Consider the following 27,247-nt stretch of genomic DNA (forward strand, 5'->3'; position numbering starts at 1 on the left):
AGAGCAGATATTGCTTCTGGAAATCAACTTTTAACATTTTGCCAGCGTTTTGTCTTTCAGGCCCCTGATAGAGACAGCTGTTAAAAAGAAAACCTTGACCAAACGATTCAGCTTTCTGATGTGTTTGCTTTTTCTTTTAAAAGCAATGAGAAGAAATGGATTTTCTTTTACTCATCTCAGCTAACCTATTCACAGGAAAAAATGGGATGTCCTTTGAAGGAAGACTGTAGGTAGTTGCTGTTGTCACCTGTTTGCTGGATATTCTGTAGAAAGAGCTTCCCGTACCATTGCGTAACATGCATGTAGTACAATTTGGCTCTTGAGCAGGATAAGGTTTGTTCCTTCTCATAAGAAACACCTATTTCACAGGAAAATTTTTTTTTGTTTTTTTCAGTAAGGAGATATTGATTAAATGAATATTCAAATTTGGGTTTTCTTCAAATCACCGTTAAATTATTTACTGCTTAATAGGACTTTTAAATATTGTCGAAAAGGGATGACTGTCCTGAGTGTGGTGCCATGTTAACAATGTTCATGTAAATTTAAGTTAGCTCTGCGTTCAGGCAGTACTATGTTAACTGGAAACTATTTTGGTGGATTTGCTTGCCAGCTCAGAGGAAGGACACATCTTCCACCCTTCAGGCAGCTTCTGGACAGGTCGGAGGACAAAGAGATCCACATCTGATCACTGCTCTTCGTGTAGGAATACCTCTACCAATGCCATGTCTGCCAAAGGAGTTGCGAGTCTCTCATCCCACCCACAATATTGTCATTCCTTCCCATCCTAGCTCACTGCATCGTTCCCAGCTGTCCAAAATGCTACTGCACAAATCTTTCCTCATCTCTGGAACTGTCTGTTTCATTCTTTCCAACATTTAGTTGCAACTTCAGCCTTCAGTAAAAGCCAGTCTTAAGACAAAGACAATGCATTTAATGGCAGTACCTCAGAGATGTCCATAAAAGCTCATACCTTATGTGCAGTGACTTTACTCACAAGACTAGTCCTATGGTTTTTAAAGGAGCTGCTTGAATATTGCCTGCTTGATTAAATGTCTGCAGGTTTGGAGTTTTCTTACATTCTTCCTTCTCTAGAGTGGGGAAACCAATAGAATTGGCCAGGTCTGTCAGTCCCCAGGTCTGCTACAGGATAAGGGCTGAAGTGTTTGCTTGCAAGTAAGTCTGATATATAGTCATATTAAATTAGTCATATTTTGCATCTCTGGAATAAAACACCCCAAAACTGTTCCCTTTGGTTTTCCAAAAGTGTTTTTCAGGGACCAAATTCTTCTCCCAAAAGGAAAATTCCCATTATTTGCAGTGCAAGCCTGAACTAAGCTAATCCTGAGCAGCTTAATTGAGCTAATATTCTAACCTTTAAGAATAATAATACATTTATAAAAAAAGAGACATAGGATTGAGCCTGTAGTTTTTCAATATTACTATATTTTACCAGCTATGCTACACTGTGTCTGTGTGGTATTATTTGTTCATTAAGATTGCAAACACAGCAGTCTAGAGGCTGTTTGTTCTGTCCGGTAGTCAGTAAATAACAATAGCCAAAAACAAACTCTTCCCTTAACTCAGAAAATATTCCCTGCAGATATGCTGCTACTCCAGCAAAACCTCTGAAAATTTTTCACATCTACTGTTTATCTCTGTGCCCTGCAGCCATACCACCTTGAGCTGTGATCTTATCATACCTCACAAATAAAGCAGGATACAGTCATTCCTGGGATGGACAATCTCCAAAACCACACAAAACCAGACCCTGCTGCTGACGACTCATTATCTGTTTTTCTTCCCTTTCAGCCCATTCTGAAGACAATGCCCTGCAGTGGCGTCCGGAGGAAGATCTTTCAACATGTAGAGCAGAGGGTGGACAGCTGAAGCCATTTTAATCCTACAAATCCTAATTTATTTAAAAAGGTGTGCAAGCTAATGTGACAGCTCACTTTTCTAGAAGACTAGAGTACTTTCCAGCAGAAGACTCGCCTGTCAAGTCTGCAGTGTTAAATTCATGTGAAAAGATTGGATATAAATATACTGCCTTATTATGATATTTCTATTAAAAGGGAATTGACCTGAAGACATGAAGACAGAAGTCGGTAAAATGGCCAGTTACCTCTGTGGTTCATGCAGTTGTTTGAAAGCCTGGTGACAGTGGCAGCCCAGGCTGCTTGATGAGCTGGTGATTCATGCCTGCAGAAGCAGTCTAGTCTTATTTATAAGACAGTGGAACAGGACGCAGGAGATCTGGCCTCAAATTCTAGGTGTGACCTTGAGTACATAATTTGGTGTCCCTGAAGCTCATTTTCTCCCCTGAAAAGTAAAGATTTTGATATTTCCTGTGTTTGTCATATCCGGTCCAACAGTAAGTTCTATTTTTTAGAGTTTATCAGTACAACACCTAGCTTGTGGGGCCATCTTCACAGCTGGGATCTGCTGGTACTTCTATTACCTCTAGAATAATAATAGCTCTCATTAAGGACTCCTGTTAAAATGTGCTTTATCATGGCCAAAGAAATCCTCTTTCAGATTATTAATTAAAATCAAATCCAATTGCTGTCACCTATGGACCATGGCATTTGCAGCAGGAACGTTAAGGGCAGAGAAATGTAACGCAGCTATCTAGAAAGTTTACTGCTCTGAAGGGCTCGAGTTGCCTTTATCGCCTCCTCTCCTTTCCCCTTATGCACTGCTTCAGATCCGTGGCTTATTCCTGATGGGCTTATTGATGAATTCGCCAGCAGTGCTCTAACCCAGTGAGGTCAGTAGGGTGCAATTACTAGCAGGAGAGGCTGGGGTGTGCTTCAGAAGTACTCCTCCCTGCACAGCGCTTTCAGTATGCATATCACATCTCCCTGCTTGTAGCAGGCTGATGAGTGTGTGCAGTTAGTGCAGGCACACACATACTTCTGCGCTTTCCCTGAAAGTGGAGCATTAGCAACTGCAGTCAAAAAGCACCCTTGCTTCTTCAGCTCTGATCCTGGCAGCAACTGTCTGATTCCATCTGGAGGAACTAGGAGACTGCGCTGGAGGCAAGTTTAAAAAGGACCTAGTGACACCCTGCTGTCACGTCTGGTGTCATGAATCTACTTACTAGTAGTCCATTTACAATTACTTTCCCAGTCCCATCAGTAGTGCACAAGCTTGAAAACTGCCTGGCTTGGGAGGAAGGAGCACACTGCTGAAGGTATGTTGCAGTTTTCTTTACCTTACACCTTTTGCTGAATGTTTCTATCTGTGCATTTCACTTGCAGATATTCCTGGTCTATGCAGTTTTCCACTGTGGGCTGCCGGAGCGTGGCTTTAACAAATCACAGCAACAGAAAGAAATAGCCGGGGATCTTTCTCTCCCTCAGTAAACCCTGCAGATCATTTGTTAAGGGGCAAAATTATATGAGTGGATTAAAGTTTCAGGGAAGATGACAAAGCTGACTGCGTTTCATACCACAAGCAGATAGAATGCTATTATTTTTATCAATGCAAAATTTCCGGTCATCGGCTGTTTAACTGTGGACATGGAACGCTGCTTTCCAATTGATGTGTTTATTAAATACGGTCTGTGCATACAGTGCCAGCTGAAATTTGCATACATGCTTTGAAAATAGGAAAAAAAAAAAAAGAACTATTTCATTAACTTTCAAAATGCTCTGGACTGCAACACATTTCTTTAGAAAACAGGAGTGAGCCAGGTTTTTCTTTTCACTTAAGTTCTTTTACTGGTATGCATTCATCTGGTAAAAACTCTGTGCCAAATCTGAGAAGTTTGCTGTTATTGCTTTTCCGTAAATGTAACAGCTGTGAAGAGAATGAATATTCATACTGTTTGGATTGTTACTCCAAAGATTTTTTATGGTAATTCTGATTTTTCAAGGGGGTGGAATCTTAGATAAAAGCATTTTGGAGGCTGAGAGATTGTAATAAGCATTGCATAAGTATTTCCTCATGTAAACATAGTATAGGTAAGCATATACTGTAGTAAACAGCTGACTGTACCTTTCATTTACTTGCAACCAACTTGATCTGTTGATTGTACTTGTGGATTCTTTTGCTCACAACTCATCAAATAGGAAAATTAGAACAGTTTAGATACTGTTCTATCATGAGATGTTATTTCTCTAATGCTATATAGCTTCTTATAGTGTATTCAAGACATTGCCAATCTTGTCATGATAAAGCCAGCTATTTCAATGTTGAACTGGTACACTCTGCCTTTGCACTAAATGAAAACTTATTTTGCACTGTTGCTAAGGAGAGAGAAGCCCACTGCAAATTCAGCGTACTTTAAGGATGGAAAGTGACTTGATTAATCACCCCTAAGAAAATTCCTCTGTTTGTACTTTATCAAAATTATACGAGCAACAGAGATGGTCCTCCCCTGCAGGTAGAAGCAAAATTGTCTTGAAAATGCAGAGGATGAAAGTGCACATGTGCCTGCATATCTACAGATACATCATCAAAAAAAAAAATCTAATTGCCTGTAGACCTCAATGACTTATGCACGGTCTATGAATGGGTCATGCTCCAGATGACAGTAACTACAGAACAGAGTAAAACATGCAGATAGGAATCACGCTGTGCAAAAACACCTCAGAAACCCTCTTGAGGCTAGTTGTGATTATTCCTCTAAAAACGTCACCAGTGCCTGCGAGGTGGCAGGAGCTGCGGAGCACCTGGACCCACCCGTGTGGGCTCAAAGGGAATTCAGGCTTCCTGACATCCTGGGGCACCTCCCGGGGAACCTGTCCTCCCTCGCGTTGGGCAGTTGCTGCTCCCCAGGGGCAAGGTCAGCCCGGCCAACACGCTGCGCCTCTCCGCCGTGAGAGCTGCTTCAGCATGAAACCCTGTCACTTGGTGTCTCATCCTCGGGGGACACCGGGGGACCCGCTTGTCTCTTTCATGTGTCTTCATTTTTAATGACATTTGAGGCAGCCTGGTGTTTGGGCGCAAACTTTGGCATGTCTTTTTCTGCAGTCTTAGCACTCTGTGGCTTGTGATACACAGGGACTGCAGGCATAGAGTAAATTTAAATATATGTGGAAAAAAAAGGAAAAAAAAACAGTTTGGTAGGTTAGATTCTGTTTTCAGGGAAGGTCCTCTCCTGAAATCAGTAGGAAGTTCTTGCCTCACTTTCACAAGGGAAAGAAAGAACAGAAGTTGTTTAGCTGGGTATAAAATGGTGTAAAACTTCACTTTCCAGTGGTGCTGTCTGGATTTCCATCACCTGAAGACTTGGCTACTTGGCTGTATTCCTTTAAAGCTTGACTTTATCCCAGAGAAAGTAGTCAAAATGGAGAATTTGTCTTTTTCCACTCACTGGAAATAAAAGTCTGCCGGGGTGTGGTAACAACTGTACGTACCTGAGAGCAACCACCTTTGATCTTTCCCCTCACCAAAGACTAGGATTAAAAAAAAAAAAAAACAACAAAAAATCCCCTCTCAAACCTCTCCCTTTAATTCTCTTTAAGACATGTAAGGTCTTCTCTTCTCCTTTAATGTGTGCTGGGCTCTGCACCACCCCATGTTGCCCTGTCCCCCACTTCGTCCACGGCTTCTGAGGAGGCGAGAGGTAATTCAGTTCACTCTCGTGGCCGTCTCACCCGTGCACCTCTTCAAAGCAGGTTTGCCACTCACATAAAATGCGAGTGCTGATGCGTTTCTATTGCAGCGTGCCGGCATTCGGGGGACCAGGCATGTTTTAAGTTGCAGGCTCAGCCACAGCGCTACATTTCCCAAGCCAACCGGCCCTCTAGTGTTTTGAGGTGTTTTATGCAAAGACTTCCCTTCAGCTGCTAAGTCTCTGCCGCTGGAGGTAAAGTGAGGGATTTTGAAACGGCTCGCAGAAGATTGGTGAAATCATTCAAAACTGTATGCCGGAGTGATAGAGAAAGGCAACACAGTCTCCTCACTTCCACCCGGTAGAAGTGAGAGTAGCAGATGAGTATTGTGTTTGTGTACTTTCGGAGCATGCCAACACTTGTACGATGGCTACTACATGGCTGTAGACCTCTTCTGAGGCTAGGGACTTAGAACTGTTTCATAAGGTAGTCATCTAGTTGCATACTTTAACAGGGATTTCCAAAAGGGTCTTTTATCAAAAGCATGCTGCAACACCGGAGTACTGCACACTAATTTGTTAAACTCTCTGATGAATGATTGCTGAACATGAAGAAAAGTGGAGGAAAATGCCATGAAGCTTCAATGCTGCAGCAAACTAGGATCCAGATGGCACACCTTCTTATAGCAATACGCTGGATTAACTTTAAGACTCCCCTGGTTACTGTTCTCCTGTTTAATTTGTCTTTCTTTAATGCTATTTCAGTATGATGCTTTTTTTTTGCTCGGCAATGCCATAAAGGTGTGTGGTTTCAGGCATGCTGTTTGCTTTCGGAAGAACTTTTCTCTGTCTCTGTTAACCCCTTATTTATGATTTAACTGATTCCATGATCAGTAGCAACCGTGTGAACACTAAGTTGGATAGGGAATATTCCACATGCCTTTGCAATGCCATGCACATCGTGAAATAGGGGAAGATGATTTGCCCACAAAGGAGCAGAATAACCTTTTTGAGGACAAATAGGTTTTCACTGTGCTGTGCTATACCTCTAACCCCACGTCGTTTTTGATAACGCAGTTGTAGTAACAGCTGAAACTTCTGTGGGGAAGTTTCAGACGACAATTTGGTGTCGCCCACCTTTGCTGCAGCTGGAGGAGCACTGCTGGTACTTCTTTCTGCGACTTACAGACCCTCTTTCCTCTTCTAAGCTACCTTAGACTGGCACTTGCATTTGCTCTTCCATCCTTGTGCAGCTACAGCAATGATCATCACTAGCTTCACCTTCTTGAAAAAGCTGGCAGGTGAGACACCCAGTGGTGACACTGAGCACTGAATGAGACTGTTGGTGCGACCTACTGGGCACCTTTCTGTAAACCACGGAGGCAATTAAGGGTGTCCGGCCCCCAAGTTTACCATGCTCTTTCACCTCCTGTCTCCCCTAGATACTAAGACTCTCACTGGTATGAAATGAGACCCTCTCAATCTATTTTCATCCTCAATGTGCCTCTGAGAGATGGAGGCATCTCCGTGAGTACAAGAAAGGAGAAATACAATTCACAGAGAAATAAATTTTGTGCATAGTCTAAGGAAACCCTCCAGCAGCTGCTAGCAGTTTTAGGCTCTTATCCTGTCCATAGACCTGCCACAGTAATATCCAATAGCAAGTAAAGGTCTGCTTCTATCTCAGCAGTAATCTTGCGAGAAAGTGAACCTCAGGGAACATAATGTTTATGACTCCTTCCTTTTATTCTCAGGCTCAAATTCTGTCACTACCTGGTGCAGATTGAATAAAAATTATGAAAATATATATAAAGTGTCTCCATGTCTTGATCATTTTGGTGTAGATTGTACCATTTTACTGGCTTGGCCAGTCCGCTTATAACCTGCATGTATGCAGGAGTGAAGAGATGCAAGCCTCGCTCCTCTTCTCCTTTCTATCACATGACAGATGATAGACCTAATCCTACAGAAATAGGATAGGGAAATTTGATGTGTTTGGATCAAAAGCACGTCCAAGACTCAGACTCAGATACAGGTTCTCTGCCTCCTAGAATTGTCTAAATCGGTGAGAACTGATCTCATTATATATCTCCCTGCTTACCTTGGATTTCCTTTGCAATTCCTTTAGGTCTGTCTACAGACGTCTGCTCTGAAGATATGCTCTTCCACGCTCCATAGGGAGCCTATCTGGAGCTTATCCAGACTAAATAGCCACTTGAATGCTGTTAGCTCCTCAATGAATTATAAAACGCCAGTCCTGGTCAGGCCACACTTCACTATGTTACTATGATGTGGTCATGCCCATCTTTTTCATAATGACAAGTAATCAGAACACTTGTCTTGAGGGTGGACAACCTGAGTTTTAATTCTACTTCAGCCTCTGGGCTTAAATTCACATTTCCCATGAGTGTAGTGTACTATCAAGGTAAGGAGTACTTTAGAGAAGAAGAGAGCTCAATCCTCCTTTACAATTTTTCTGCATCCTTGTGCATAAGAGTCATAGAAACAGAAGGAGAGCAAGGAAAAGAAAACTTGACTCTAGTCTTCAATAGTTATTTGAAAGTGTAGAGAGATTTTCTGGAGTTCCAGTTCCCATGACTACCTCTAATTTTCATCCTGTGCTTCTCTGAGGTATGCCATGTTCCAAAGAATAGGAACAGGAACCAGAGACCAGATCTGGGTCTGGTCTCTCCTAGATGGGACTCAGGCTCCTTTATGTCTGATTTTTTCTAGTCCCTCTGCATTCAGAGATAGCTCATAGTCCAAAGGAAGCCATAGGGGCACCTTCCAGAATATCTCAGATCTGATAGATACAAAACTTGATTCAGGTGCCTAATAACAATTATCCAGTAACATGTGAGATGTTGTAGGGAATCCCAGATGGCTTCCAGCTGCTATTTTAGAGGGCAGGAGTCTACTGTAAGTCCTGTGTAGTATCTGCCAACATTAAGAAAAAGTCTTAGGCAACTTTTGAGTTTCCTAAGGTACATAGAAACATCTGTTTAGACAGCTAAATACTGTTTGGGGTGTCCTTATATGATGGGGTAAATACAATTCTAGACCATTTCCAACCAGAAACCAAATGCAGAATGCAGCTCCATATTAATCCTAAAAATAGATAGCTGATGTCTGGTCAGCTGAATAGCTTTCTGGGCTTCACTGACTGCATTGACTATATTACTATTGACTAGAATGGAAACTGAGCTGTCTAGTGAAAGGTGGACACCTAGCCAATGTAATGCAACACCAATGGGAGACCTAAGTCCTTCTGGAGGGGGAGCTTGAGACCAAGGAGGTCATTCTGCAGCATTCAAATAATGCTAGGCCTACACTAAGCAACTAAAATGAACCCTAACAGTCTATTGCATAAAAATGGAGAGAGCTGCTGCTGCCACCAGATTCCTCTTGCAAAGATCCTGCCCTTCTCCATTAGGCATGACGTTCAGCTTAGCCTGAATAGACCTTCCATTTGAGACCTTTAGAAGTGCCTGTCTTTTTCCATTGTCTTAAAACTAAACTTAGATTGGATAGATGCTTAATGCTTAGGTACATCTCTGTCTGAAAAATGTGCTAAAGTGCTAGTGTTAGGAGCATGACAGACTACCTTGAAATGCTGCTTAAGATACCTGGCTTTTGGATCCAAATATTTCTGAATGAATACCTGAAGTAAGTGTGAGGGAAAGGAAAGATCCTCTGCTTGGATACACTCCAAGAGCTTGTACAGATGACATAGGTATTAAGCCATCACAAGAGGTTTTAGTAAACATCTTTGTTAAATTATAACCTGGTAGAGAAGAACACAGAAAGAACTGTATCCCGGAGATTCCTCGAGTAGCTATTACCTGACCAAAAGATTTTTTTCTCATCTATTGGCACTCCTCCCATGTTTATCAATTCTCATCCCTGGGAAGGATAGCAGATCACCAGTTATTAAATATTTGCCTTAAACAACCCCAGCAAAAATATATTGATTATAAAACAATAAGCAGTCCCACATGTCATAATGATGTGAATTTAGAAAATTACTGCAGGAAATTCTATTTCCCATTCACTGATAGTTTGATGTTGGAATGGTAAGGGCTTTTCTCTTTGTCTCTGCTGCAAACAAATAACCAACTGCAATGAATGTTGTTGAGGGTGAGGATGAGTAATTCATTGCAGGGAAATACTGTTTTCTTGCTCGAAAGTTACTAAACAGAGCTATGGCCATGTGAATAATACATGAGGTGATTTCCTTTCAGGAAAGCTACTGGCAAACACTTCCACTAGTTGGAAATTTGGAGTTGGCAGAAGTGTAGCCTTTACATAGTTTTGGCAATAGAGAAAGCAGTTAGGGTACAGTTATGTGGTTCTCTCATATTCTAAGTCTCTGGAGAACTGTTAGTATCCAGTTGAATAAAAAGAAGTAAATAAATGATGAGAAAATTTAACATTAATCTAGGTTCAGATACAAGCGTAAGTTATCACATAGACTTAGACTGCATATGAGTTTCATTTGTGTTTTATAGGATGAATGTTACTGCGGTTTCTTTAAATCTAGGTAATAAAAAATAACCATTTCTAAATGCTTCTGATTGATTAACTATTTAATTTATTATTTATAAATGAGGCTACAATGTTGACTATTTTTCCCTTAAAAAAATTCCAAATTAGGGAGTCCGTAAAAGGTGATGGAAGATGTCATTGGAGATATGAAAGATGAATAAAGAAAGCTCTCTAACAGCTTTTTCATACTGATAGATTTCTTAAAACAAAATTTCTTATCTCAGAAAACCATCAAGTTCTCACATATTGAGGAACATAAATCACGGCAGAATAGGAAACCTCCTGCTTCATTCATTGAGCTCCATATGCTTATCTACCTTGTGCTCCTGCATTCCCCGCTCCTAAAAAGCCTCAGTCAACATTCTTTCTGAATTGCTATATATTATGTTAATCATCCTCTACAATGTCCCAAAAATGTATGTAAATTAGACTTTTGATGAGCTAGAATATTTTTACAGAATTTCTGCATAAATCACACATGCATGCACATGCACACACACATACACAAAAAACGTGTTCAGGAAGGAGGATATTTTTGGGCTTCATTTGTTTTTGAAGTAGAGCGAGACCAGCACTTGCGCTGCTTGTGATCAGGGACACATATATGGCAGCATGCCAAGCCCCACAGTAAGAAGCAACTTGAGTTTAAGTCCCTTCTGGGCAAGAAAAACTGTAGCGAGGAGAAAGACACATAACAGTTTCTTCTCTCTTTGTCCTCCCTTTCCCCCATTTGCGTCGCTGGTGGAGTGTACGTTGTTCCATGAGTTGCTCTGTGTTAGTAGTAATGTGATTATTTGTAAGGTTATCATAAGACAACATTACGGTAGATTAACATTTTTGCTCGGTTTGTTCTCCTAGCCTGAACAAAAACTACCAATCTATTGACTTACAACTTACCCAGCTGGTCCCACCTAGAAAGCTGTTGTCTGCTGAGGCTGGTTAGGAGGAGTCACCTAATTGCTAGCATTGACCCTGTGAATCCTGCTACCGTTGCGACCTCATCTTCTCACCTATTTTGTTACATTTGTGTGTTCTGTCTTGTCCTTTAGGATTATATTCAGACCTGACAAGGGATGTCTAGCTTGTTGGTCCCACTTGTGTGAATGTGTGTGAGACTGAGAGCAACGCACAGGGCACATAGCCAGGGCTTTCTGTCTCCCTCAGAAGCCCATGGAAAGCAGCAAGTATGAAACTAGTGAAGCATCTTAGGATATAGCTACATAGTCAAGGCCCATCTATATATTTGTTGGACTATATATTTGTTCAAATGGGGTCCTGACTGACATGCTTTGAGGTGCTTCCATAGATCATCATCCAGCTGTTACACCTTAGGTCAGGTAGGAGGAGACTCTCTGTGACTGTTTTTTTCCTTAGTAGAAGGTCTTTTTGACACGCAGAGCCATGAGGTTGCCCACTCTTGAAAGCACTTGAGACCTTACAAAGAAAGCATACAGACCATCTGTTTACTTACCTATTCCAGTGACATTACAGCCTAAAAGCTTTTCTGCTCTAGCTTCTTCACAGCTCATCATCATTCCCTTTTTTGGAAACTAATGGAACTTCATGAAGTTGATGTGGGCTTTAAGAAGCTGAGGCTGGGCTTTAAGAAGCTACTCTGGTGCTATACAATATTATGCCTACTGCATCTGCAATGTGAACCAACTGCTTATAATAAGTGGCATGTTCAAGATACAATGATATTATACAGCTATTTATGTATAAGTATTGCAAAAGAGTTGTGTGTGTATATATATATATACACATATATATAATGTATGAGTGTATGCATACACACACATACATAGAAACATATATACATTCATATATACAAGATACAAAAGATATTTATAACCTAAGGTGAAAAGTCAGAAAAAGGGAAAGGTTATCATCTAGGGCAAATACCACAAAGCATTTTGAATTTCAGGTTAAAACACCACAGGAGTACAGAGACAGACAGGTTGACGGCTGCCTTTTTAGAGAGGTATCAAAGCTTTTAAGTGTATGCCATTTTATGGCTAAATATAAACAGAAGAATCCTTCAATAATCATAAATACAGCTGTAGAGCCAAATTCTCCTTCTAATGATGCAATAGACGTATATATATAGATACACATATATATTCCAATTCACAGTATGAAGTTCTTAATTTTCAATCCCCAAGTCTCAGTTTCCTGCCAATTTTATAATTTTTCCTGTTGTCAATTGCTTTCTAAAATAATTTTGAATGAGGTGGAATCAAGTTTTAACTTAAGAAAATTAGAAACAGGTGCTGCATCTTACGCACTGCCATATCACCTTTGTGTCTTGTATCTCATTCTCTTCCAGAACAGGCTACGGATCCTCTTGTTTGTCCTTAACCTTGCACCGTCTGGTGGTGGAAGCAGGGGTAGAAAGTTGCTAGATATTAGGACAGTGAGAGAGCAGAAGATGTTTAAAAGTAGAGAAGATCTGCAAACAGGATAGAATAGAATGTTAACAGTGAGAGTGTTGAGAGTAGCCATGCCATCACTGGTTTAATGTGTGTTACGTTTGGATATTTTAAATGGCAACAATTAGATGATCAATATTATTTCAGAAAGGAAAAATATCTTGCTTAACAACAGAATGACATTGATTAGCTAAGCTAGTACCATTTTAAGGAACATTAAATAATCAAGATTGTTTCCATGATGATATCCCAAGGACAGAAAATCAGGCAAATCTAGTGCTGGATGAAGCTGGGACTGTGTTTAAGCTACTACTGAGGAAATAATGACTGCACAGTCACTGTAGTACAAACGTCTCATGGAGGCAGTGGGCCCCCATCTACTCATTTCAATGAACTTGGATCTTATCGCAGACATAAACTACATGTTTTCTGAGATTCCACTTCACTATTTCCCGCGCCCGTATTTCACAGACTTACCAATTTAGACTGATAGGTTCACGTTTGGCTATCTGAAATAGCTAGTGAATATATAGACCTTCTGCTTTGATACTGACCTAGAGGTCTGAGGGCACCTTAGACAAAGATGCCAATCTCAGCAGCTCCATTTTACGTTAGAGTAAGCTGAATGGCAGGGTGTGGGATTTTGGCAAGGAAATCCAGGGTGTTGTGGCACTAGGAGAAAGAGGATCCACAAGTGCTGGCTGCTAATTTGCTACTGTGTCTGCTCATGCATCCTGACCTTTTTTAATTAAGTACCCAAATTGATCCAAAGAGACCTAAAGTTTCATAGATATGAGCAGCTACAGTTACAGCTGCAGCTGCAGCTTTTCAAACACTGGAAAGAAAGTATATGTAGGCAAGACTGAATATTCTGACCAGGATTCTCAGCAAGAGCAACGTTTCTTGGTGGCAGGATGTTGAGTCCTTATCTGTGTGTTATTGCAGGAAATGACACTGTAGAGAGGATCTGGAGATGACACAGGGAGGGAAGATTCATTTGACCTATATATGTTTTTGCATATGAACGGAAGAGAGTGAGCTCTCAGTAAAGTATCTCTATAAAATCCGTGGGGACTGATTCTAGGCACTAACTAATAGAAATGGTGTTTAGAAACAGCAAAAATGTGTAAGTGAAGAGCTTGTTCTTACTGAGCATTGTTCAAGCTGCTTGAAACCAAATGGGGATGCCATCAAGCTCATTTCTAGGTCTCAGAGCAGTCAACATCCCCTCTCCCAAGAGTTAACTGATCACACACTCAATGTTTCATGATCTATGAGCAGGTACTTAAAGCATTCACTCCCGGAGGCAAGTCATTACATATGAATCACAAATTTCATTGGGGAAAACTATTTGCGGCCTTCAGAGCATTGATGGAAAATTTGAAAATATGATCCTTGTATATGGTAAAAACTCAGAACCCAAAATTAAAATAACAGTTTTACAATCGTCTTCCTCAAAAGAGACAACCAAATAAATAAAATATGGCTCAGAGATTTTGGAATTGGTCTTGTGGTGTTTGGGGCAAAATAACGCATACATTTTTTAATATTCAAGTTCAACCATACTATAATTAGAGCAGATTTGTGCAGGTGGGGATTCCTGTTAGATTTAAGAGTGTCACGAAAGTTGCTGCCCCAAAGCTGAATTTGAAAACCATTTTATAGACAGAGAAACAGAAAAAAATTTACACACATCAGGAAAAATTTAGTTAAGAGGTGCTACACAGTTTCTGTCCCAGTAGGATTCTGAATTTGATTTTAGCTGTAAGAAGCTATGAAATTAGAGATAACATTATTCCATTCTAATCTGGGAGAGGAACAAAAGGGAAAAGCTCTATTTGTATGTACAGAAAGATGGAGGAGAAGCTCAAGGATCTTTGTCATAATTTTCCCCCTCTGACTTAGATTAAATGCATTGTGGTTTTGTTTCATACCGTATATCATATATGCTGGAAAAAAAGTAAGAATCTATCTTTCTGGCTGGATATCTCCTCAGCAAACTGGTATTTTATGCAGGTTGTCGGTGTGCATAGTTTCAGATTCATGATGATAGTTAGAGATTATTAGATGTGCACCAGATAATACAGGATGTTGCTAGTTCAGGTGGGTGACTCTGATTGGTAGGACAACAAAACACAGCCAAGATGTTTTGACATATATTTGTTCTTATCCTTTTTCTTCATAACATTCCATCCAAAAGCATTTTTCTGGATTCGGTACTCCAAAGGATTTGACTCTATGTTACCCAGTAAAATCCTTCTGACAGATGATCTTCCTTCTCTTGTAGATCAGAAAATTGGAACTAACCGGGAAAAAACTTTCTAACTTCCAGTTCTGCACTGCTGGATCCGTTTGCCTGAAGACTAAAAGGAAAATAATGGCCAGATTAGTCTTTACCCTTTACACAGCTTGAATGCCCTGGAAATTTAGTATGTCTTGAGCAATCACCAGAAAACAGGCATTAGTACCCAGGTAGAAATGATTGATACTCACTTTCTAACATGATCTATCTGGTAGACTTGATAGCGGTAAATATTTTGGTAAGTATGAAGCTGTACAAATGCAAACCGAATTTTTTGTTTTTTTTTTTTTAATAGCTCTTTGCATGGATGAGCATATCCAATTGTCCTGTGCTCTATATTATGGCACCTTGCAAAATCCTCAGTCAGTGAGTTGTGGGAGTGACAGTTTTCCTCAGAATTGCATTCTTTTGATCATACACATGAGTCCTAAAACAGGTCATGATGGAAACAGATAGGAAGAGGTGTCACTGTTCAGGGCAGGTAAATGTCGCTAGAGAGTATTCTGTATTCAGGCAAGACAGACTATGTAGACACAGGAAAGCATAAAAAAGGAAAAAAGGGTGATCTGTGTTAAAAAATTGCTTTGAGAAAGAATGGAAAGGGACAGTTCGAGCAGTACCTACTGACAGACATCTACAAATTGGCTAGAAATGACAAACCCTGTAACACTGTTAGATAATTAAATATCATGGGAAGTTATATCGTTATGAGACCTTCATTTTCCAGGCATAGTGTGCTACTAATAGTGATAGTTCACACCTTTCTATATGCAAAGCAAACAATGACTTTTTTATAAAATAATTCCTGAATAAACATTGCACTTGTAATTGGTTTTAGTGACAATGAACTCCTCATCCTCTATGGCAATATTTGCATTGTTTAAAAAAAAAAAAAAGGTACTTTATGTCTGAATTTATTTAGTTCCCCAGTGACCTTTTTAAATATATTTGTCTTCTAGACTGAAGGGCTATCAGTTGTCAAAGTTCTCTTTCTCTTAGAGGTGCTTATGGCATGTGATCGCATCTCTCTCTTGTGGTCTGTATGATAAGCTGAACAGATTGATCTCATCCATATTTTCACTATTACACATATTTTCTAGTCCATCAATCTTTCAGTGGCTCATCTCTGAATCCTTTCCAATATTTTCAGCATCCTTTTTAACATACAAAGTCCACAACTGTGCATAGAATTACAACAATAGTTGCAGCTGTGACAAACATAGAGTTTGGTTTTGTATCCTGTGGAATATTTCCCTGTTTATAATCCTAGGATAATATTAACCCTTTTGATTACAGTATTGGACTGTGAAGTTACTCTCAGTTATTTACTCCTTGTCATCCTAAGACCTTTCCAGAGTCACAGTTCACAAGATAAAGAGTCTCCCCTTGTATTACCATGGCCTACGTCCTTTGCCTTTGATGTGTGTTTTTATCTTTGGAACGTATACAGTTTGCTTATGGACTCTAAGGGTGGCGTGCTGTCTTTCTTTATTTACTGCTCCCTAACCATGTTACCATCTACAAAAACTGCTATTTTTTGTGCGTGTGCATTTTATTGTGCGTTAATATATCTCCCAGCCACGGATAAAAAGATTAAAATGTACAATGCCAAAAAGAACTAAAAAAAAAAAAAAACCTCAGTGGGATCCCACTTGAAATGCAGCTGCTTGATGATGATTTGACATTTAGGATTATATTCGGAAACTTATTATTTAACAAGATGTTAATCTATGTATTATGTGAATGCTGAATTTGTCAAGTTTTATCACTCAAGATGTCATGTGATCACAAGTCAAGTGTATGACAGAAATCTATTGCAGCAACATCATTATTTTCACCACACAAAGTTGTAAATATATCAAAATATTGCCAATATAGTTTAATTTTCTACAACGTAGAATGGAATTAATGAAAGTAAATTCTTTCAATTTGTATTGCTAGAGTTTTATATTAGCCATTCTATTACTTTATATGGGTCCATGCTGTATCAGTAAATCTATGGTTTCTCATATGAACAATTTTATCCTTTTTTATGTATTGACAAAACATGGATATATTCTAGCATCAGCCTTTTTGATCCATAGAGTTCTTTGTCCATATCTCTTAAGTCATTAGATGACAATTATCTAGATACGACAATTGGAAAATGCTCAGTTTTAGTAACTGCTTCTAGATATTACTGTTAGTTATGTTTGGAGTAAGTATTTTGCCCACTTTACGTAGTGTGATGACACTATTTGCTTTCCAGTTTCCCCTCCTCCCCAATAGAGAAATATTTACAGAAAATGTCCTTTGTTATTACTAATTATTTTATCTGTCTAGTAATTTACAAAATACTTGATTACATAGTACAGCCTGGAAGAAATTTATGTTTTAAACTGTGAAAGATATTTGATTCAGTCTTGTTCATGAAAGTCAAGATTATAGCTGTGGTGGCACCATTAGCTACAACAGAAGAAGTCATCTCTATCAGACAGCATCATTTTTGACTTTCAAGACAAGCAATGTGATTCTTTGTGTTTAGTAAAGTGTGATGCTGATTCCCTCACAGTCCAATCATAATTCCCAGAGTATTAGGGAGCTGACACTACTCTATCATTAACTGAGTTACAAAAATATTAAATAACTTTTTCTTAATGAGCAAATGTTGTTAGTTGTTAAGTTGCTATAACTGTTACCGTTTTAAAAGAGTTTTATGAGTAGAAGCAGAACTGGAAGTCATGGTCTACCTTTTCTTGCTGGTAATGTCAGTTATTTGGTGCGGATGTGAAGTTTTTTCCATGCAGGACTAAACAGGGTTGTTATGATAGTTAATTACCAGAAAATGTATTAAGATTCAGCATGAATATTTCAAGGTAAGGAATTATTAAGGAAATTAGTGTTTGTTCTTATTCTAATAAGCATTAGAAAGTAAAAAAAAAAAAAAAGGTAAAAAAATAAAGAATGAAATTAGCATCAGAAATTCATGGACTCTCCTCTTGGAAATCAACTGAACTTATATATAGGATATACTGTTGTACAACCATTTATGCTATTGTTCTCCTATTTGAAACAACAATTGACTCTGCATTTCAGAAGGAATTTTATCTCAATGAATCAAAAAACATTGCTTGACTTTTTATTTTCCATTACCTGCTGATAGATATCCTGTGTCTATACAACTTGATTGTTTCCCACTGTAATTTACTTGGGTAGCACGGACTGATGTAATATGTTCCTGCCTTATATCTTTCTATTTTCATACTTACATAAAATTGCAGTATATTTCTAAAATTGCTTAACCAGTAGGTGAATGACCATCTGACTTTTCTTAAGTTAAATGGTACTTGTGCAAGAGGTGGCAGATACCCAATGAGGCTGCAGAATCTAAGGTACTCAATGAACATCGTCTTTAAAATCAAAAAGAGGGTATTTATTTTGAGAACAGATTCTTTATGTGTCTTTTATTTAGTCTGATTAATATTTTCCTTGGTCTAGTATACTGTTATGGCATGTTATACTGACAGCATGCGCTGATTTGTTACATAACAGAACACAGGACACAAATATTATTGGAGAGCAACCTGTAATTTCCATTATGCAAAATTTATCTTTTTTTTTTTAACAATTCAGTAAAAGGGTTAAAGTGTTGATTGTGAATGCTCTTTTGTAACTTTTGATGTTCGTTCAAAACTTGAACAACACTGGTAGATGGCAACTAGCTATGTGAATCCTTTCTTTCCCCTTCCTTGGTGAGATAATAATTGGTTGATGAAGACTAATTTTGTACTCATAAACAGAACTTGAAGAAGTCACCAAGGGCTTGATTCAAAAAAGTCTAGAAAAGGGTATTCTTGCTCAAAAGACATCTTAGGTAAATATAAGTCTGTTGAAGCTTAAGTTGTTATAAAATAGATCAGCCAGGATGTAGACAAAGCCTTTGTGGGTATGTTCCTGGCCCTTGTTTAATTGCTTACATGTAAAAGATATGGCAGGGTTTGGAGAATATTCTGCCCTTCTTATGGCAGGCTGTTTTCCTCCTTATATCAAGTGTAACTTAATCACTCTGATGACAAGTTAGAAGGCTCAGAGGTGTGTGCTTCACATTTTGCAAACCTTCAGTAATATGGACTTCAATTAGCTGTATGCCTGATGAAGGTAATCACAAAAACAAGATGAGTTTTGCTGAACCAAATGCATTTAGTTCAGATTTTATTTGTGGTTTTCACATTGAATTAATAATACCAAATGGCAACGAATAGATTTGAATTCCCATTTAAAAATTTTTCAGATAAATCTTTTTGAAAAGGTCATTATAGACCTGGATATGATAGGAAGAAAAATCCTTCCTAATAAATGGCACAATTAACCATCCATATACCGATGCAACTGTCCAGTGATATTTGAAAAAAACCCATAGATGATGCATAAAGTTTGAGTGAACTTATGAGATTGAACCTGTGTGAGTTCTTGAATATATACATATATATGTGTGTGTGTGTGTGTGTGTGTGTGTGTGTGTGTGTGTGTGTGTGTGTGTGTGTGTGTGTGTGTGTGTGTGTGTATAAACCAGTTAGGAATTAGTCTGTCATATTCACACATAAAAAATTATTGCCAACACAAGTGAAACAGGTATTTGAATAGTTTAGAGTAAAAAAGAAATGTGTAGCTTTTTTATTGTAATAACATTTCACTTTTCTGTGGCATTTTCTTACATGACAGTATTGTATCATTGAAAGAATTGCTTACCAGCTTTTCTCAACGCTAAACAAAGATGTTTATTCAGAAAAAAATACTATTATTCCTAAAATCCCCTGCCTCTCTTTCTCTCTTCTTTTCTTTAGAACATTTGCCTTGAGCCTTCTTTAACATCCTGTTCTACTTGCCACAAAAAATGGAGACACATCAATTTGAAAATGCATAGGGCAAAGCAGCTCATGAGACAGTTAAAGATCCACTTTCGAGAATGCTGATTTTAATTTTAATCCTTCCAAAAGCTCAGAGATATCTTAACATCTGAACACTGAACGTTTAAAACTTTTAAACATTGAATATTTGAATTTTTAAAAGTCTCTATAGGAGAAATATACAAAGATTTGCAGAGACTGATATCTGATATGTACTCAGGTAGATTATATAGTAATTTTCATCCCATGAATTTATGCTACTGAACATACCATAAATGAGAAGCAAAAATTTATGGGATTTTAATCTGCATTTTATTGCAGTTTTGAACTTTGGAAATCAGTTTATTCATACAAATAAAATAAAAACTTTGTGGTATAGATACCAGCTGGATCCAACAAATAGATGAGACTGAATAACAGAGGGTCAAATAACAGAGAAAGTTTTCTGATTAAAGACATAAGCCACCAAAATCAAAGGAAAAGTCTGGTGAAAGAGTATTACCACAGTGTTTTAATTCTCTGTTTAATATTGGTGAGAGTTAGGTGCACTGAAATGCTTCCTGGATGAGAGCCTAGTGACCCGAACTTAGGCACCTACAGCGAGCAGAAAGGATCTCCTGCTGGGTATTTTCAAAGTCACCGCGCTACCACTATTGGCTGTTTAAACAACATAAGCATCTACATTAGAACTATTTACCAGATATCTCACATTTAGGACAAAGATATGTAGCAAAACTTGTTATTCTGAATTCTGTTCAAACATTTCAATGTCTTCAGTGGGCACTATATCAACAATACAGAATGGTACTGAAGCTGTGTTAAATGATAGAGAAGGATGATACTTCAGTAGATGGAAATGTGATACTGAGATGCCAGGCACTGTGTCTGGAAACATGCAGTGCCTTAATATTGTCTTTTTGCCTTCTCTCCTTCACACATGCATATGCTATTTTATTTATAAATATTTCTTCCTAAGAATTATATACTATGCCTCAGACTAATGGAATAAGAAAACTTAGATATCAGTAAAAGACATTCATTACCAGGAGATTTTTTTTTTTTACTTTAGACTTTATCCAAAATAAGATGATTCTCTAAAGAATTACAGAAGATAATAATTGTACTGTGTTACTGCCTGCCAAATTCAAACAGATACAGAGACCAAGGCACAGAGAAAAACATCTTTTCCACGCTTGTCCAGCTTAATCTATGATTTCAAATAAATGCAGTGGCATCCTTCTTCAGATCAGAGAGATGTGGCTTTTGATCTGAATAATCACTTCCTCACCAGTTTTTCAAGAGGAATTCAGTCAGTGAGGGAAGCAGGAGGAACAACATGAGACTTACCTTCTGCATCCTCTTGTGGGATGGGGTGGGAAATGAGGGGTGGGAAATGGAGGGGGGGTAGGAAAATGGGTGTGGGAAGTCCTGCTGAGAATGGCAGTTTGAAAACATGCCCAGGCACACAGGCTGGAAGGCATGCTAAGAGGTTTTAGAGACATCCACAGGGCATTTTCCAAGGACACCTGCATGCCAGCTATCATCTGTGGACAGCTTTGCCAAAATTTTAACAATTTCCTTTCCTTCCCCATCTCCCCTCTCCTCTCCTCTCCTCTCCTCTCCTCTCCTCTCCTCTTTGTGCAGATTTATGAACCCAAAATTACATCAACCCTTTTTTTAGGAACTATCATTAGTCTTTGTATGTGATATCTTGTGCTTTTACCACAAGATATTTGACCACTGCCTCATTATATGCTATTCTACTCAGTTCACCTCTACCCAGCTTCTTACAGCACTCCATTTCTGTAGTATCTGAACATCTTCCAAAAGAAGAGTGTTTCTATAACTAGAAGGTATGTTTTCAATTGAGGCAACATCTGTTACAACTGAGGGACTTCAGGCCACCAGGAATTCATTTTCATATGATACTACAGGTGTGTGTCAGAGGTCATAGCTGCAAAAGGTTTTGAGATAGCTACGTAATCTAACAGCAGATTCACCTATTTCATCCCATCCCATCCCTATTTGGAAAATGTATTTAGTGTAGTATTTTGCTTTGGTAGGTATTTCCTGGGTCTTACAATGGGCTCACAGGAGAACTTAGAAGATTTTCTTGCATTGCTGCAATTTATTTTACCCAATTAACACACGTTCAGGCAAAAGGCGTGCGTATTTTACTGCAGCTTTGTTCAAGAACACTTTCATCATCTGGTTCCTTGTTGTTCTTAAGTGAAGTGGAGAGCTCTTGATCTCTCCACATCTCACAGAATCACAGAATGGTTGAGGTTGGAAGGAACCACTGAAGATCATCTAGTCCAACCTCCCTCCTCAAGTAGGGTCATCTACAGCATGTTGCACAGGATTGTGTCGAGACAGCTTTTGAATATTTCCAGGGAAGGAGACTCCACTGCCTCTCTGCGTAACCTGGTCCGGTGCTCAGGCACCCTCATCATAAAGAAGTTTTTCCTCAGGTTCAGATGGAACTTCCTGTGGTTCAGTTTGTGCCCGTTGCCTCTTGTCCTGTCACTGGGCACCACAGAGAAGAGACTGGCCTCATCCTCTTGACACCCTCCCTTTACATATTTTGTACACATTAATGAGATCGCCTCTCAATCTTCTGTTCTCCAGGCTCAACAGGCCCAGCTCTCTCAGAGATGCTCCAGTCCCCTCATCATCTTGGTAGCCCTCCGCTGGACTGTCTCCAGCAGGGCCATGTCTCTCTTGGACTGGGGAGCCCAGCACTGGACACAGGACTCCAGGGGAGGCCTCACCAGGGCTGAGCAGAGGGGCAGGATCACCTCCCTCCACCTGCTGGCAACACGCTGCCTCATGCACCCCAGGTCACCATTGGCCTTCTTGGCCACAAGGGCACACTGCTGCCTCATGTTTAACTTGTTGTCCACCACAACTCACAGGTCCTTCTCTGCAGAGCTGCTTTCCAGCAGGTCATGCAAACGCGCACACACACTTCCAATACATTTTACTCTAACCTATAACTGGCCAGATCCACAACTTTGTCTTTCAGGTTTCCTTAGCATGTCTCCTTAGGAATCAGAAGACATATTTCTGGCCTTCCCCTAGCTTTGTGAGATAGAAGAAAAGGAGAAAAAAAGAATTGGCCTACTTATTCGACCCATCTTTACCAGGTACATCTAGCCTGTCTTTGACAGGGACATTAGGAGACAGTTTAGGAAAGCATGCAAATCTAGCCACTGTCTGCAGTCTATTATTCTTATTTTCCACTTCACCTAATCATAGGATTAGTGATGTAAGAAGGGAAACCCCTGCATCTTTCCTCTAATAGCTCTTTATGGACCTGCAGTTCATTAATGTCTCTACTTCTTTTTTGAACCTGCTGTTACTGCCAGCCTCACAATCCCCAGTGTCAACATATTCCAGAAGTTCACTAAGTGCTGTGTAAAAAAGGACGACTTTTGTCTGCTTTAAACTAGTTTCGTAAAGTGCCCATTAAGTATATGCAGTATTGTGTGACTGCATCCATCTTAACGGTTCTGCATCCATCTTAACCACCACATTCACAATGTAAAACTGGAACATACATCTCTTGCTTTTCTTCTCTTTACATTGAAGGGTTTCCTCATAAAGCAATGCCTCTGTCCTCTTTAGTACTTCAGTAGCTCCTCTCTGTACTTTCTTTAACTCCAGTATACCACTCCTGAGCTGCAGAGAGGAACTATACCCAGTAGCCAAGGTGTTATACAGATGAAAATGGTGCTTTCTTTTCTGTTCCCAATAATCTTCTTGACGATGCCCAACTTTTATTGCCTTTTTTGGCTTTTGCTTCACAATGAGCCGTATCGTTTTGAAACTGGAAATATTTTGCTTAGGAATATTCCTTTCACTCCTGGGGTAATCTTATGGTATGAAAGCTGCCGTTGCCAGCTTTCACTCTTATAGCAATAGGCAGCTATAAGGCAACTCAGGAACTTGATGGAAAATCATCTAATATAACTGAGAATTAAAAATTTTCATGTTTTATATACTTTATTGTATAGGAAAAAAATGTTGACTGCAATTATAATTTTAATGTGCACAAAAAAATTGCCCATCACTTTTTTCAGAAGTTATGAAGTGCTAACTTTTACTTCTCACTAGTTTTAAAAGACCATTTACATAACTGTTTCACCTCATAAACTTTTTTTTTATTATTTTGGAAGATAATTTTTTCTTGTAGTTTAGGTATGCTGTAATCCAAAACCACTGCTGTGCTCCTAAATTTCTTTCAACTGCTGCAACTCCCAGAACTCGCTGCCAGAGGCTAAAACCATATATTATATAGTACTGAAGTTGATCTTTGTCTCACTGTGGAGGCTTTATTTTATTTTATTTGACACGGTAATATTTATTAACTTCAAAGTTCCTCTCAGTATATGTAATGCTTGAAAAATTGCACCTACAGCAGGGGGGAGGGGGCTTTATTCTGAAGGAGACTCAGTCAAATCCTAGCCTGATCTTTAGAAATCCAGACTCTGTGCTTTGATATCTCCAGTAAAGCTATTTGCTGTCTGAATATCAATCGGGACACACAAGAAAAATAGGTGTTGAGTCATGCAGAGCGATAAAACCAATTGCAATAGAGACTTACAGGCTATGTTATTGCCAGTTGCTTCACACACCCCAGGATTTGTTCTCAAAAGGCTAAATGATTTAACCAGCATTTCCCTTAATCATAGCCTAAATTTAATTCAGTTTTGAGATCTAATAAAGGGAACAGCTTTGTGGATGGCAATGATGAGAAAGGGGATACTGATAATCATTTGTGGGCAGGTAACTTACAATAGACATGCAATGAAGAGATGCCTTCCTCCTCCGCTGCTGAAGCTGAGTCATGTATTGGACAAGCGTTAGAAAAAACCCAGTATGTTAGAAACAACTGAACTCAAGTAGGATCACGATGCTATAGAGGATATACTTTCCTAAGTGGAAGACAGTGTGCTTATTATTATTTTTTCTTGTTTAAATTCTGCTGCAAGAGTTCCTGGTGCAATTATTCCTGGGTCATTCATTTTACTGTGGATGACTGCTGAACTGGAAAAAAAAAAATCTAATAATAATCTAGGGATGCTCTGAATGTGCCAAATCTAAATACATAATGATATTGAAGGCACACTCTTGAAAAACCCAGGAGTATTTCTCTTCAGCTGAGAAGTATTCAGACCTCCAGATTTCCTTCTTCCTTCTCACGTGCTGACTGGCTGATTTGTGTTTCTGAATCACTTGTAGTTCATAAGAAGTCCAGATGTGTCTCAAAGAGAGAAAGGATGCCAAAGGATGAGACAGGTCAGCAAGGCATGAGAAAGTTGGAGCATCCAGCTCCTTCTGGGACCCTTCTGCACACAGAATCCAGGCCTATCTAGCAATGGAGAACCAGGGTCCTGTGGAGATGCTCCATTCCCTGCCTTTGAATCACTTATAGGGCTGCCTCCTCCTTTGCATTTGCAAGGCGCATATCTCAGGGTTGTTATTCAGCTCATAGAGTCAGGTATACTTTGTGCTCACTTGATTTGCAAAAAGGGCATGGCATCTTCTGTGCTGCAGCCGGCAACTAGCTATGGAGGAAACAGAATTACAGAATCACAGAATCACAGAATCGTTTAGGTTGGAAGGGACCTCTGGAGATTATCTAGTCCAACCTCCCTGTTCAAGCAGGATTCTCTAGAGCATATTTCCAAGATTCACATCCAGGCGGCTTTTGAATATCTCCAGGGAAGCAGACTCCACTACTTCTCTGGGCAACCTGTTCCAATGCTCTGTCACCCTCACAGTCAAGAAGATTTTTCTCAGGTTTAGGTGGAACTTCCTGTGGTTCAGTTTCTGCCCATTGCCTCTTGTCCTGTTGCTGGGCACCACGGAGAAGAGGCTGGCCTCATCCTCTTGACACTCCCCCTTCAGATACTTGTACACGTTGATGAGATCCCCTCTCAGTCTTCTCTTCTCCAGGCTGAACAGGCCCAGCTCCCGCTGCCTTTCTTTAGAGGAGAGATGCTCCAGGCCCCTCATCATCTTGGTAGCCCTCCGCTGGACTCTCTCCAGCAGTGCCATGTCTCTCTTGGACTGGGGAGCCCAGCACTGGACACAGGACTCCAGGGGAGGCCTCACCAGGGCTGAGCAGAGGGGCAGGATCACCTCCCTCCACCTGCTGGCAACACGCTGCCTCATGCACCCCAGGATCCCATTGGTCTTCTTGGCCACAAGGGCACACTGCTGCCTCATGGTTAACTTGTTGTCCACCAGCACTCCCAGGTCCTTCTCTGCAGAGCTGCTTTCCAGCAGGTCAACCCCCAGCCTGCACTGGTGCATGGGGTTATTCCTGCCTAGGTGCAGGACCTTGCACTCGCCTTTGTGGAACTTCAGGAGGTTCTTCTCCGCCCACCTCTCCAGCCTCTCCAGGTCCCTCTGAAGGGCAGCAGAGCCTTCTGCTGTGTCAGCCACTCCTCCCAGTTTAGTATCATCAGCAAACTTGCTGAGGGTACACTCTGTCCCTTCCTCCAGGTCACTGATGCATACACTGAACAAAACTGGAGCCAGGACTGACCCCTGGGGGACACCACTAGCTACAGGCCTCCAACTTGACTCTGCGCCATTCACCACAACCCTCTGAGCTCTGCCATCCAGCCAGTTCTCAATCCACCTCACCGTCCACTCGTTTAGCCCACACTTCCTGAACTTACCTAGGAGGATGTGATGGGAGACAGTGTCAAAAGCCTGGCTGAAGTCCAGGGAGACAACATCCACTGCTCTGCCCTCATCTCCCCAGCCAGTCATTCCATCAGAGAAGGCTATCAGATTGGTCAAGCATAATTTCCCTTTGGTGAATCCATGCTGACTACTCCTGATCACCACCTTGTCCTCCACATGCTTAGTGAGGACCTCCAGGAGGAGCTGTTCCATCACCTTTCCAGGGATGGAGGTGAGGCTGACAGGCCTGGAGTTTCCTGGCTCCTCCTTCTTGCCCTTTTGGAAGACTGGCGTGACATTGGCTTTCTTCCGGCCCTCAGGCACCTCTCCTGATCTCCAGGACCTTTCCAAGAGGATGGAGAGTGGCCTAGCGATAACATCCGCCAGCTCCCTCAGCACTCGTGGGTGCATACCATCGGGGCCCATGGATTTGTGGATGTCAAGTTTGGACAAAAGATCTCTAACCTGATCCTCCTCAACCAAGGGAGAGTCTGCCTTTCTCTAGCCTTCCTCTCTTGTCCCCAAGGTCTGGAATTCCTCAGGACTGGCCTTAGCAGTGAAGACTGAAGCAAAGGCAGCATTCAATAACTCTGCCTTCTCTGTATCCCTTGTCACCAGGGCACCCGCCCCATTCAGCAGCGGGCCCACCTTTTCCCTAGTCTTCCTTTTGCTCTTGATGTATTTGAAGAACCCCTTCTTGTTGTCCTTGACATCCCTTGCCAGATTTCATTCCAAATGGGCCTTCCTTGTCGCATCCCTGCACACTCTGACAACGTCCCTGTATTCCTCCCAAGTGGCCTGCCCCCTTTTCCACATTCTGTACGCT

At 40.3% G+C, this 27,247-nt stretch overlaps 1 long non-coding RNA gene across 2 annotated transcripts in view; it reads left to right on the plus strand.

The window, feature by feature from the left end:
* Positions 1-2,872: 2,872 nt before the first annotated feature.
* The window catches only part of LOC138065656 (uncharacterized), a 1,053,146-nt gene continuing 1,028,771 nt past the window's right edge, over positions 2,873-27,247 (plus strand). For both annotated transcript variants that reach the window (XR_011138763.1, XR_011138764.1), the window contains exon 1: positions 2,873-3,193. This is a non-coding gene — a long non-coding RNA (uncharacterized lncRNA). The remainder of the gene's footprint in view (positions 3,194-27,247) is intronic.

Source organism: Struthio camelus, chromosome 1, assembly GCF_040807025.1.
Source record: "Struthio camelus isolate bStrCam1 chromosome 1, bStrCam1.hap1, whole genome shotgun sequence".
NCBI lineage: Eukaryota > Metazoa > Chordata > Aves > Struthioniformes > Struthionidae > Struthio > Struthio camelus.